General features: G+C 37.6%; 1 long non-coding RNA gene across 4 annotated transcripts in view; it reads right to left on the bottom strand.

Annotated features, from left to right (window-relative positions):
* Window positions 1–9,319: 9,319 nt before the first annotated feature.
* LOC137154132 (uncharacterized) overlaps window positions 9,320–13,980 on the bottom strand; it is a 209,461-nt gene continuing 204,800 nt past the window's right edge. For 2 of the 4 annotated variants that reach the window (XR_010920096.1, XR_010920094.1), the window contains exons 4-6: window positions 12,709–12,828; window positions 11,413–11,561; window positions 9,320–9,614 (exon numbers count right to left, since the gene is read on the bottom strand). This is a non-coding gene — a long non-coding RNA (uncharacterized lncRNA). The remainder of the gene's footprint in view (window positions 9,615–11,412; window positions 11,562–12,708; window positions 12,829–13,980) is intronic. The other 2 variants (XR_010920095.1, XR_010920097.1) reach the window with 2 other exon arrangements.

Raw genomic sequence — 13,980 nt, 5'->3', positions numbered from 1 at the left:
ACGAGAGTCCTGTAGCACCTTAAAGACTAACAAATTCCTGCGGGCCTAAGCTTCTGTGGGCTGCAACCCACTTTGTCAGATGCAGCCCATGAAAAGCTTATGCCCACAGGAATTTCTTAGTCTTGAAAGTGCTACAGGACTCTCGTTGTTTTTGCTGTATACAGACTAACACGGCTACCCCTTTGGAACTCTTGAATATACTTTTTTTTCTGAAAAACCTAGTGCCTTTCTGGGTTCAGCTCAGGCTCCATTTTATTTGCACACCTTGCCACATAACTGAAAGAGAGGTTATTTTTATGTGCTGAGTGAAATGGGTTCAATAAATTTGATGGGGGGAAGTATAATATAATGCAGAGACTCTGGGAAAAAGCACACGCAATTTTGGTCATCTTTATAGTGCACATATGGAGTTACATCACCCTCATCCTCCTCCAGTGAAGCAGCAAATATTAACCCTTAGGCACCCATCATTTTTCCACTTTGCCAGCCAAATAAATGTGGTGTAAAGTAATAGCATTATATGCTCCAGCTTGTTCAGCTGCTGTTATGCATGAATAAATCATTTAAAATACTGCACTGCAGCGGGAAAATACCAACTGAGACACAGCCAGCATCAGCACTGTCTGTGTGTTGCTTTTGTCAAGCAGTGTTGGTGTCGCCATAAAATTGGAGGTGCAAGCAATTCATGCTAGCCACGGCTGGCAGAGGTCATAGCACAAGCATGTTTTAGCACTGTGGACATTAAATGATGGCCAGTCAGAAACAAAATGTAGCTGACATCTATGAGGGGGCTCAGTCCATATTATTGGAAAATAAGGACCAAACTAATGCATGTCACAGTTATCTTCCCCCTCCTAAGTAAAATTTCTGCACATAAACAAACTTTTGAAGAGGAAATAAATATTAAGATGCCACCATCTTTTTTAGGTTTCAGAACTGCAGCTGCTCACACTTATACTACTCTGGACATCAAATACTCTATGGAATAGCACTTTACAATCACACCCTGCCATATCTTCCAAGGCTGATGAAAACACTGAACAAGGTGATAGGCTGAAGCGATAACATATGCTTCTCCTCTAAAGAAGATGGATTACTGTGGGGTGTATTGAACAACAAAAATAAAAGCTTACTGTCTGCAACTAATGGTTCCAATATATTCAGTTCAAGTACCAGTTCAGGTAGCGAATTCACTTAGCCTTTTTAAAGGATCGAATACAGTGAAATCCTTTAAGATGATGGCGCTAAAAGGATTTCTTGATGTTTTTGTGGGCACATACCAGCATCTGTAGCGCCAATAAAATGTATATTTATATAGTGTGATGACCCAAATAGCCCAGCTCTGGTCCAGTGTCCTGAATATACCTTAGATGCTGTCCACTGTTTGAGGATATACTGCTTTCTTCCCTATCCTGCACTAAAATCACTGTTAAATTCAGCTTTGTTGTTACGCCAAGTGATCCATCTCTACTAATTTTCTTACAGTATCTCATTACTTAGAAAGCCAAAATTGTTCCATCATGTTCCATTTATGTCTGACAACTGCTTCAGCCTGATTGTTCATTTCTTTGTTTGAGTGTGCTGTCCATGGAAAAAAAAATCTAATAGTGTGCTCCAGTATTTGATTTATATGCTTATTGTATGCTTCCATAGGGTGATTTGGCATGTTAAGGAAGGCACCAGCCTTTTATCATTGCAGATTTTAAATAAACAGAGAAAATTAGTTTGATTTTATCATCTTAGTTCTAGGGGGACATTTGTCCACATATCAAAACAGAGCACATGATATGGCATAATAATTCTGTCTGATTGCCAATCTCTGTTCAAGAGAGGTTCAGGAGTGGAATAAAAGGGCTGTTCCAAGCTGTAACTGAGGTGCATTGACAGTGCTGCACAGATGGGAAAGCCTGTACTGCACTTGCTGTCAGTTCTGCATTTTCATGAGCATGATATTTACACAGACACACACGTAGTAAAGCAAGTGGCCTGTGATATACCAGGAGCTCTCCACTCCCAGTGTCAACAATAAAATGCTGTTAGAGGTTAGAGCTACTCGTTTTATTTTCTGGTTGTGTTTGTTATTGCTGCTCTTTAACATTCTATATAGCCAATGGATTAAAAAAACTAAATGATCAATTAATCTAAAACAATGGAAAAGTTCATTCTGAATCAGACCTGAAAAGTTCAGGGGTGAAATCCTGGACGCATTTCCCAACCCAACCAATTACTTCCTTCTGCTTACCCATAAAAGATCCTTTCCCCTGCTTCTGCCTTCAACCCCTTGTCCTCCTTATCTTAATTTATGTTCTATTAGTGGAGGTTTCAGGTCTGACTTCCTCTTTGGTGAGCAGCAACCAGTTGCTCATTCAAATATGTCACATGCTAGGACTTTCCCAGGTCAGAGGTGTCCAAGAATTGATTGCTTCCATCGCCATCCAACCTGAGACATTGAGATCCTGCTCTGTCCTCCCTTCCCTGGTAGATTCCTTTCTATCTCCCATTATTTTCCTCCTATTCTCTTTCCCCCTTGGCTTTTCACCTGATCCTGAAATGAGCTGTATTATATGGCACCAGCATGATGAGATGAAATCGCCCATCCAACTCTTTCCTGCCAGAAAAAGATAGTAGGGTAGAGGGACATAGAATCAGAAAATCGTAGGACTGGAAGGGACCTCAAGAGGTGGTTTAATCCAGTCCCCTGCACTCAGTGTAGGACCAAGCATTATCTAGACTATCCCTGAACAGGTGTCTGTCCAACCTTCAATGATGGAGATTCCACAACCTCCCTAGGCAATTTATTCCAGTCCTTAACTACCCTGAAAGTTAGGAAGTTTTTCCTAATGTCCAACCTAAATCACCCTTGCTGCAATTTAAGCCCATTGCCTCTTGTCCTATCCTTGGAGGTTAATGAGAACATTTTTCTCCCTCTTCCTTGTAACAACCTTTTACGTTCTTGAAACTGTTATTAGGTCCTCTCTCCCCTCCCTGCTCCAATCTTCTCTTCTCCAGACTAAACAAACATAATTTTTTCAATCTTCCCTCATAGGCCATGTTTTCTAGACCTTTAATCATTTTTGTGGCTCTTCTCTGGATTTCCTCCAATTTGTCCACATCTTTCCTGAAATGTGGCACCCAGAACAGGACACAATACTCCAGTTGAGCCCTAATCAGTGCAGAGTAGAGCAGAAGAATTACTCCTTATGTCTTGCTTACAACAGTCTTGCCAATACATTCCAGAAAGATGTCTGCTTTTTTTGCAATAGTCTTACACTGTTGATTCAGATCCCTTTCTGCGGTACTCCTTCCTAGGGAGTCATTTCCCATTTTGTATGTGTGCAACTGATTGTTCCTTCCTAAGTGGAGTACTTTGCATTTGTCCTTACTAAATTTCATCCTATTTACTTCAGACCATTTCTCCAGTTTGTTCAGATCATTCTGAGTTTTGATCCTATCCTCCAAAGCACTTGTAACCCCTCCCAGCTTGGATTCATCTGCAAACTTGATAAGTGTACTCTCTATGCCCTTATCTAAATCATCGATGAAGATATTGAACATAACCTGACCCACAGCTGATCCCTGCAGGACCCCACTCGATATGCCCTTCCAACTTGACCGTGAACCACTGATAACTAGGCTCTGGGAATGGTTTTCCAACCAGTTATGCACCCACCTTACAGTAGCTCCATCTAGGTTGTATTTCCCTAGTTTGTTTATGAGATGGTCATACAAGACAGTACCAAAAACCTTACTAAAGTCAAGATATACCACATCTACTGCTTGTTACCCTGTCAAATAAAGCTATTAGGTTGGTTTGACACAATTTGTTCTTGACAAATCCATGCTGACTTATTTATCATCTTATTATATTCTAATAATATTTTTGCAAATTGATTGCTTAATTTTTTGCTCCATTATCTTTCCAGGTACTGAAGTTAAGCTGACTGGTTTGTCATTCCCTGGGCTGTTCTCATTCCCCTTAATATAGATTGGCACTATATTTGTCCTTTTTCAGTCCTCTGGAATCTCTCCCATCTTTCATGACTTTTCAAAGATAATTGCTAATGGCTCAGATATCTCCTCAGTCAGCTCCTTGAGTATTGTAGGATACATTTAATCAGGCCCTGGTGACTTGAAGACATCTAACTTGTCTAAGTAATTTTTAACTTGTTCTTTCCCTATTTTAGCCTTTGATCCTACCAAATTTTCACTGGCATTCATTAACTTAGATTGCTAATTGCTACTAAACTTTTTGGTGAAGAGAAACAAAAAGATCATTTAGCAATTCTACCATTTCCACATTTTCTGTTATTGTTTCCCCCCTCCACCACCACCCTCTTGAGTAACGGTACTATCCTGTCTATGGTCTTCCTTTTGCTTCTAACATATTTCTACAATGTTTTCTTGTTACCATTTATGTCTCTAGCTAGTTGAATCTCATTTTGTGCCTTGGTCTTTCTAATTTTGTCCCTACATATTTGTGTTATTTGTTCATATACATCCTTTGTAATTTGACCTAGTTTCCACTTGTTATAGGACTCTCTTTTTAATTTGAGATCATTGAAAATCTCCTGGTTAAGCCAGGGTGGTCACTTGCCATACTTTCTATCTTTCCTGTGCAGTGGGATAGTTTGTTCTGGTGCCCTGAATAATGTCTCTTTGAAAAACTGCCAACTCTCTTGAGTTGTTCCTCTTAGTTTTACTTCCCATGGGATCTTACCTACCAACTCTGAGTTTGCTGAAGTCTGCCTTCTTGAAATCCATTATCTTTATTGGATCTAGAACAGCCTCTCATCTGGTAACTTTCTCCACCTTCTGAAATAAAAAAAAATGTCTCCAATACATTTAAAAATCTTTTTGGATAATCTGTGCCCTGCTGTGTTATTTTCCCAACAGATGTCTGGGTAGGTGAAGTCCACCATCACCACATGACCAGACTAATCAAATTATGTCCCAGCACCACCTGCTTTAAAGCCTGATCCAGGTACCACTGAGGTCAATGAAAATTTCTCACTGACATTAAAGGAAACTGAATGAGTACTAAAAGAAATTATTTGATATGTTAGGACAATAAGATGGATTTCAGAGATGACAACAAGTAAACTATGTATTACTTATCCACATTTCTTTAAAAGGTTGGGCCTTTTGATGTGAGTTCATTTAAACTCTTTTCTTGATCCCCAAATAGGGGGAAAACAGTCTGGTTAAAAGACTTCAATCAGTTCCTTCAAATTATTGTTTCTTAAAGTGTTGACCATAATTTTTCATTGAATATGGACCTCAAAATTAATGTTACATGTATTTTATTTTTTATCAGATAACAGTACATGATCTAATCTATTCTTCTCCTAAGCTTTTAGAGTTAGCAATGCTTGTGTGATTCAAGTTTTGATTTTTTTTTTTTTAAAGAAAAGATGTATTTAAGGATAGATAAAGATGTGCTGGTATTTGTGACATAGCAATAATTTTGAGTCATCATCACTTTCCTCTGAGCTCTATCATTACCATGAGGTAAGTATTCCCTGTGATGGAATTTCTTATTGACTGTGCAATTTTTATCACTGATTACACAATTTAATCTCTTTCTCTGAGTGCCGGGCCACCATACTCTATATTATGTATGTTCAGACTCACCGTTGAAAGGTTTATGAATTGTTATTTATAACTCTTCTCTGTCCTTTATAAATGCTGAGAGCAGCATTATAAAGGATAAAGTGACATTCTAGAGAGGACAAAATTGAATATAGGGAAGTAGAAAAATTAATTAAATAGCAACATTTAACTAAAGAAATTATAATAAAGAAATTGCCTATTTACCTGGGTAGTTATCTAAATTAATCAGTTAAGAAAAGTAATCAGTAAGAAAATGAATGCTTTGCAGTTACAAATACACCATAGGAAATACTTAAATAAAGGAGGAAAAACATGTTTTTTGATGTTGAAATCTTCTATAGTATATTAAATAGGGGTGTAAGTACCATTGTACATTCATATAATGAACCAAAATCTCCCGCCTCCTGTGAGCTCTGCTGAAAATGGACTGGATTTAAACACTGCTGCTAAGTATTTTGGATAAACCAATTTATCCTGCCTTATTCTACGAAAATGCACAAGCTCAATGGCTTCCAAAGAGAATTATTCTTGGAAGATCTTCTAGAGTACATTCAATTAAACATTATGGAAACACCCCATATGTTGCATGAAAGCCAGTGAATGAAAAAAAAAATCAGCACTGAAACAGAAAGGAAAAGAATATTGGAGAGAAGGGGAAGAGAATGGTGGACAGGGTAGCAGGGAAGAAACATGTTGAAGGACACCTTAAAGAAAATCAGAGGGGGGGGCGGGGAAGAGAAAAAAAAGCAGAGAGAGGAAAAAAGAAGAATATTAGAGAAAAAGGGAAGAATGAAGAAGGGATAAACTCAGCATGTGTTGAGCAAAAAGAGGTAGACACACACTATATGAATAAATGTTAACAACACAATGAAAAAGAAATACAAGCAAACTAAATACAGAATCTAAGAGAAAAGAAAGAATGTAGCAAAATGGAGGAAACAATTGGGAAAAAATATAGAAATATAAAATGAGTTAGAGATAGGCACATTGAGGTTTGACAGAATTAAAATCTAACCATAAAAGAAATCAGCTGTATTTAATCTATTGGGTCAAATTAATCCGAGGTGTCAATTCCATGGAAGTCACGTGGAGTAACCAAAGGTTCATATTTCTCCAAAACAAATCAAGGCAATGGGCTTAATCCTACAAAATGCTGAGCGCTCAGGCCTTTAAAGTATGTGCATAATCCCACTGACTTCAGTGGGATTATCCATGGAGTTTACAATTTTGCAGGATTATGGCCAAAGCATTCAGCACCCTGCAAGATAGAATCCTGTAATATTGGCCCAGGTTGAGGTTCAAGAAATAATAGGTTGTAATAGCAAAAGAAACTTCACAGCAGTGGATTATCTCCAAATTAGATTTTAATCTTTAGTGAAAAATATTAAAGAATATAAGGCTATTGCTATGTTAAGATTATTAATTTCCTAGAATTAAAGAAAACAATGTAGGGAACAAACTTGTGCTGACAGAGGAATGAACTAGGTCTCCTGGTAGGTCTTTCTTATCTAATTTCTATGAAAATCCACCCTTACTGTTAAGTGTCTGCTACTGCTGAATTATTTCACCTGTGTTACTAGGGTCTAATCTGATTTTTGTAGTTTACATGATCAGTATTTCTGACCTGTTGGGGAATTTGAATCGAATACCAACTATGTATATTTGGGAGACATTGGTGCCTCTCCAACCTGCCTACATGCACAAGTTTATTCAAAACTGGTGCAGAGACTTCATCACACTATCATGTCATTTGGTCCATTTCTGGATCCAATCCAGAATTTCCTATTGCTGTTTCATTAGCCTGCTACTTCAGGTGTAGCTAATAGAACCCTAAGTAATCAATCACTCCCACACTACTGTATGAGTGGGACTGATTGTCACAGCTAGCAACATCTGATCTATCCCTCCCTATTCATAGCTGTGCATAAAAAGTGGAAGCAATTCTGTTTATATCTAGGAAAGTTATAGTTTCTGATATGCTCGGAGATATTTTATGGCAAATTTGTTTCCACTAAGTTTGAGAGCACATAAATTAGAGAGGGAAAAAAAAAAGGATTTTATTTTACACTCAGTTCAGATCATCTAGTTATTTGTATGCATTTTTGATGTACAAGTACCTAGTGCCATTAATACAGTGGATATGAATATTAAAACAATGCTGTAAAATATGGCAAAATATTAATATGAGGCTTTCATGAAAGGTTATAATTTTTTTCCAGATCATAAATCCGGAATATGTTTGCACTAAATCTGAGAGCTGCATTTGTTCATTTCCAATAACTTATCTCTGGCTAGGCACAAACAGTTTGTTACCTTGAGTATATTTCATTCCACTATTATATTTAGCTTCAATACTAATAATAAAAGCTTTAAATGAAACGTGTCCCAGGTGATTATTTTTTGAGGATTTATAAATTATTTGTCTCAGTGTTTATGTGAGCTGAATGACAATTCAAAATAAAAGTGCAGATCTGGGAATATTTTTCTAATCAGATAGCTTAACATTATGAGCACAGGGCATTCCTTTCCACAGTCATGATAATTAATTAGTTCTGCTGTTGGACAGCAGCTGTATAACAGAAGACATGATATACTCAGATTCCAGAACCATTTGTTCTGAAGCAATGTGAGAACTGGGAAATTAATTTACACTGGCTATGTCCAAAATGGTTCACGTGGGACTCAGCTACATTGGTGAACATCATTGCTTCAAATAAATACCATCTTGCTGAGCTTTACGAGACATGGTACAGGTGAGTAGATAGATGTTTTGGGCTTTCACTCATTTCTTTATAAGGGTTACTTTTAAAAATTAAGACACCCACTTTTTATTACTTAGGGCTCAATTCAATTTTAAATACTAGACCCTCAGAATCATATGCAGGAGCATGCAGAATGCAGCAGATCAGTCCTCTTATCTCGCTTAATTGGAGCCAGTATGACAGAGGTCTAGCTAAGGAGTTGCTGCCCCACACTCTGTCACACTCTTGAGGGAAAGAGCAGCTGAGGAAAAGACACAGGCAGAATTCCCCATCAAACACTCCTCAACTCAGACCCCTTTCTGTTTTGTCCATGTTGCCTCAATGCAGCACAAAAATGTATAAAGGTTGACCTTAGCTACAATAGGACTCCATATAAAGGCAAGAGTCGATGCCTGCAGATCCCTTTGCAGAATCAGGGTCTTAAGAGTATAAACTGCCTGGGATAGGAACCTAATTATATGTATATAAAGTTCCTAATATGCCCTTGGGCACTATGGACCTGATCCAGAGTACAGTAATGAAAAAATCCTCATTAATTTCTGTGGATCTGAACCTAAGCAGACAATTCAAAATAGTAATTGCATCATCATGCTACTAGCACTACTAGGAACTGCTTTTTCCACCTCTAAGTCTAGAAAAGTGCACCCTAGAGACCTTGAACTACAAAAGGAGAAGGCTTCCCACTTAAGTAGTTTCATTTATCTTACATTGCTAAATAGCAGGTAAGTCAAAGAATAACAATTTTATTAGTAAAATATACATAGAAACCCTAACTACTAGCATGACAAATATGACGCATGGTAACACTAAGGGTATAGTTTGTATTATAAATATTCATTCAAAATGTTGATTTCTTCTTACCTGCATTGTATCTTACAGTACCATGGCTGCCATTCACTTCTATTTCCCCTTCATCAGGGCCCTTTCAGAACTAACAAAATTTCCAGTTGTCTTATAGGCCCAAATCCTTTAATGAATTCTTCACCAAGCTGGCAACAGAGCTTGTCCAAATGGAACTCAAGAAGGTCCCAAATCAAAACACAAAATCTTTCATCAGTTTCAGGCTCCACATAATTTCTTCCTTAGGTTACTACCGGCCTTTGGCACTCAGCTATTTTTCTCAACCTCACCACCCTGGCAGCTTCCTGCTGTCTTTTATATTTGAATTGCCTGATCCCCCTCAGGTGGAGAACATCTTGTCATCAGGATTGATTTAGCCTTGGGCAAGCCGCCATTACATATCTGCAGAAAAAAACAAATATATTCAAAAATCTAAAATAATTAAATAATACAGTCAACTTCAGCACCACACAATCTTAGATGAGCATCACTAACTTCATTGTGTGCTGATGAACAGAGAAATACATGGACGTTTCCTGTGTTTTAAAGAAAATGAAAGACTGATGGTTGCAAGGCTTGCTGCGCTTCTGTTCCCTTTCTGGTCTCACTGACTGCACCCACCTCAGGTCTTGAGCCTCATGCTGTTACTTGTTTCAGGGTGGAACCTTGTGTTTCTTCCAGTCTTAGATCAGGACTTTGGCCTGACTACACCATTTATTACCAACTGTTATCATTCTACAGGGCAGTCTGGATTTGTGGCACCAGCATTTCCTCCCTTTGGGAACCTCTGACCAGTGCTATTAACCAATGGCCTTCTTAAAGCAAAGTATTTTTATTTAGCAGCTAGAACAAAACATTAGATAAAAGACATTTTAAAACAACCACAAACCTACTCACATATTTAGTCTAATCTAATTTTACACTTCACTACAAGTTAGATAGACTTTTCTCTTCAGTTACAAAAGCAAAACGGAACCAATTTACATTCTCTGAGGAAGCCCAAGAAGTATTGGAACCCAGCCTGATCTTAGTTTATGTCTAGAGACTGTCACCCCCTGGTTGTTGCCCTTCTTCCCAAGGAAGCTTTTATTTATTTATTTTGAGAGTCCCGTTATACTTCACAGCATTCCAACACAGAGGTTAGATAAAAAACCAAAACAAAATAAGTTTGCTGGAAAATGGGAACTACATTATTTCTTAATATTCAGAATGACAAAAAAGAGACATACAGAGCAGGCAGCTCCCTACAATATGGAGGCACAACCCACTCAAACTTACTTCAGACTGGCTGGCTTCAAACTGACCCTGATCACCTACTTCCCTTTAGAGATCTACAGCCTGCAAGCAGAGCCAGGAAAAGTGACAGCTTGTAATTCCAATAGAGTCCTCAATACATCATGTCCCTACCCTCCCTGTGCATCTGGGCCCATTTACCATATTGCTCAATGGTCTTCGTTACAGAGCCAAGATGTGACATCTTCCTTCAGTTCACATTGTTTTCCCCCCGCCTCGGCCAGCCAACTCATCAAAGAAAAGGAGACCTTAATGGTTGCTCCACTATTTGACAGTTAGTCCCATTCAGCCTTAATCACTTGTAATCATTGGTCTAGTGACAATATCTACCTGTGAAGGAGTGTTTCGACACTGTGCTTCCTTCTGACAGCCCAACATACCATATCAGGACTTATCTAGATGAACAGTTAGTGCAAACTGGAGTGTTAATCTACAGTGCACAACTGTTCATGAGGGCCCTCCTACTGTGTTCTGAAAGTTCCCTAGTGCACACTGACCTACTCCTGTTTTGAGCTGAGTAGACCAAAGCACATTCGGGAACTTTTAGTGCAGAGTAGCATGGTCTGCACGGACGGTTATGCACAGCAGGCTAGTGTGCTGTAGATTTATACCCCAGCTTGTCACGCACTAACTGTTCATCTCTAGACAAGTCCTCAGAAATCTAATACAGAAGCCACACTTATAACAATTCTCCATAATTCCAAACAAAAAACAAAACCTAATTTCATAATTGCTATTTTTTCAGTGTTTGCTAGGTTTTTTTGATTTTTTTTTTTAATTTTGTTTTTTTTACAGAATGTTTGTTCTCATTTTACTGGGTGGATTTATTGGTCACACAAGGTGCTGGATTGAGAACCCTAAAGAGAGCCAGGCTGTGATCCCCAAGGTCATATTAGTGAGCACTTACTCATCTGGGACGTCCCATAGATTTCAATTAGTCTACTTGTGTAAGGGTTTCACAATCTGGCACAGAAGTCACAGCAGGACCCATAGCAGTGCAAGATTTCTCATCAATTATTCTTCATGCTCATTCAATCTTTCATGCCTCTTATGAACCTACCAACAAAAATGGCAAACATGACATGGACACTTTACCAAGACTGGGAATGAAACCACTAAGTCATTTCAAGTAAGGCACCAAACAAGACATTAGATTGAAAGTACTGAAATTCTAATCACTAGTAATTTGACCTGGCTTTCAACAGATTGTGGGCTTTAGTAAGCGCCACAAACAAGAACTCCAGAATCATTGACCTTGTCTGTTGCCTAAAATGGCTTGTTTACGATGACATCATGATTTTCATGAGGCATTCTAGTTCTTTGGAATAATAGAAGATTTGTATCTTTCCATCCATTCACCAACAGAACTATGTGCAGTGCACTATGTACTATGAATTACAGCGCACAAGGGGGTGGGGCTCAAATTATTGTGGGGTGGGGAGATCAGAACTATCATTAAATTCTACAAATTCATTAGTATAAATAGGTACATTTGTTTCTTGAGTTTCAGCTTTAAAGCAATCTCACTGGGAATGCATCATCAATGGCCACAGAAAAGAAAATGTAATATTAAAATTCCATTTTATACCTAATAATTCCTAAATGGTTGCCTCTCTTCACATGACATGCCCCCACAGCTGAAATCATCAGAGGTGCTTGACTTATAGTGCACTTGATATACATGATTAATGCTTGCTGCCATAGCATTCTGTGGGAGGCCCTTGTCTTTGGAATCAGCTCCCTGAGCCGGCAAGAGCCTAGATTTAGAAATCTTTTTAGGTACACTACAAAGCCCATCATTTTCTTAATAGTTTGTGTAAAGAGTGAACAAAGAGGGCTGATGGACTTTGTGTTTTAATTTATGCGAGAGGGCCCACAACATAGGATGGGCACCTATATTTTATTAATTCAAAGAAATAATATTTTAGTATATTATACAGTATTAAGAATATTATAGAGTATTAAGAAACAATTAAGGTTTTTGTCAGGATTCTTTCTATTTCAAAGTTTCAATTCATTTCAAGCTACTATATAAATACTATATGGTCAGGATTTTCCATAGACAAATTACTATCGGAGCCTATATGATAAGACCAGAATACAATACTAACCTAACTATGGCAGAAGAGGAAAGGTTCAATCATTCCTTCTTCACAGACACCCACTGGAGTGGAGAAACCCCTAGCAATCCCAGAAGATTCACCTTGTAGAGAGTTTCCTTTGTTTCCACAAGATGTGGTCAGACTCCAAGAAGTGACTAAAAATGGTTCTCTCTTGCTCAGCAGATCTGCTCCTTTTACGTATTCTGAGTTGTCTCTGCTGACTGTAGTGACAAACAAAAGTTTTTGCTGCTTTTTATTCCTGCTAGTCCAGCCAAGCCAACAGAGCTAAAGTTTCTATTCCATCTACTGCATCATTCACACAATTGATTACTACATTGCAACCAATTATACCTCTGCACACCCATTGAAGTCAATGGCTAAATATATTTGGCATTATTGATCTCAGGCATACTATTTAAAGGGTGCTCAATCCAGACTTAAACTTTTTTAAAAATGAGTCAATGTCAAAAAACAAAACTCAAGTTTGCAGCATCCCTTTAAAAACTGAAGTTAAGAAGCTAGTCCTCCACAACAAACTTGCACATAGCACTCACTATTGGTATCCTAAGCCTTGTTGAATAAGGGATTTCTCCTTATTAAAGCTATTTGTTTTTAGTGTCCTCAGTAAAACTTTATTTCTTTTAAGGGAAACCATAGATCATTCATGATCTCCACAAATATCAATAATCAAAGTGTCATTAGGGATTGTACACATACAAGCTTAAACGTGTGTGTTATCTTTAATTGTTTAGATTAGCTTATTTACTGTTGTCCATATGATTTTGTACACATATTTCCAGTTTAAAATGTTGTGTGTGCTATAATAGTTAGGAAACTGTAACCATTTACATATCTAATTTAAATCCTCTTAGCATATATTTCAATTACAATAAATCACATCTTGATAGTAAAAAGAATTTGTAAAGTTGAAGATATTAAATATTAAAGTTGTAGACTTGTTCATATTTCACTTACATTTTCTTTTCTTTGTTAAGAAATACATAAATAAAGATAGAATTATGGATATTTGCTGCTATGACTTTTTTTGGGAAATTGTGTAATCAATAAAAATGATGCATGCAATCTATTCCTAGGTCCTAGTCCATGTGCATAAATCGATTTTTACTGTAGGCTTTAGTCTAGACTTCCCCAAGTAATATCTTTAATATATAAAACAAAATTGCAATTCCACAATGCACATTAGCTGGATTGCTTTTGCACAACATTTCTGAGCTCCACACTAAATAACATGGTGATTTTATACCTAAAGAAAAAATATTAGGAAAATCTTTAGTTAATACAGTCTGAAGCATGAGGTGAGTATAGGAGAGATGCTAAGCTTTAATCTGATTGTGAACTATAGACTTTCAAAG

This window comes from Emydura macquarii, unplaced genomic scaffold, assembly GCF_026122565.2.
Source record: "Emydura macquarii macquarii isolate MOO-44397 ecotype Brisbane River unplaced genomic scaffold, CSIRO-AGI_Emac_v2 contig_1253, whole genome shotgun sequence".
NCBI classification, from domain to species: domain Eukaryota; kingdom Metazoa; phylum Chordata; order Testudines; family Chelidae; genus Emydura; species Emydura macquarii.
This window is presented reverse-complemented; position numbering and strand designations above follow the sequence as displayed.